Source organism: Antechinus flavipes, chromosome 6, assembly GCF_016432865.1.
Source record: "Antechinus flavipes isolate AdamAnt ecotype Samford, QLD, Australia chromosome 6, AdamAnt_v2, whole genome shotgun sequence".
Classification (NCBI taxonomy): Eukaryota; Metazoa; Chordata; class Mammalia; order Dasyuromorphia; family Dasyuridae; genus Antechinus; species Antechinus flavipes.
Window position 1 is genome coordinate 247,133,042 of NC_067403.1, and position 875 is coordinate 247,133,916.

The following is an 875-nucleotide window of genomic DNA, read 5'->3' on the forward strand; positions in this document are numbered from 1 at the left end:
AATCAGGGTTTTTTCTCTGCTTGATTTCTCTAGTTTAAGAGACATATTTTTGGGGAATGGGAAATGGAAAAAAGTATTGACAAAGTAAAAGGCCATGGTGCTAGATTCAATCATCAATTTGTTATGTAACCATAAGCAAGTCATTTCCCCTCTGGGTCTTATTCCTTTCATAGCCAACATCATTGTTTTATAAAAATGCCCCTCACCTTGTATTATACTTTTCCAAGAACATTCTGTCTTAAACACCATGGACAGTTCCCAAATCTCAATAACTCGGTCACAATCTCATCTAATAGAGGAACTTTAGGTCTCAACCTAATAACTCGATCACAATCTCATTTAATAGGGGAACTTTGGATCTCAATCTATCAATGACTTGATCCCTGGGATTGTTGTTCCAGACAAGAGGATTCTGTCCTTTTAATAAGAGTCCAGAGTCGGAGATCTGTTAGGTACAGTAGAAAGAATATTAGCCTAAGAGTTACAAAGACTTGAATTTGAGTCCCAGATCTGTCATTGAATAGTTGTTTTATCTTGGACAAGCCATTTTCTTTCCCAAGATCTTAGTCTCCTTAAATGCAAATTGAAAAAGATTAGACTGTCTGAGATATGATATCTCTTCTGACATGCCATGTTCTAAGTTCCTTCTCGTCAGTGACACTATCTTTTATGTTCTGAAATTTCTCCCATCTAGGTATCTGACCAGATTTGATCTGACTAAAATCTAATTCGGGTGAGCTATGGTCCAAATCATATAGAAAAAAGAGAGAGATAAAGAGAAAAGGATAAGATCTGGGATCTTAGGGAGTGGGAAGATACTCACTCAGATGAAGAGAAGACATTGTGCCCAACAAGAGAAATCATAAGATAAAAAG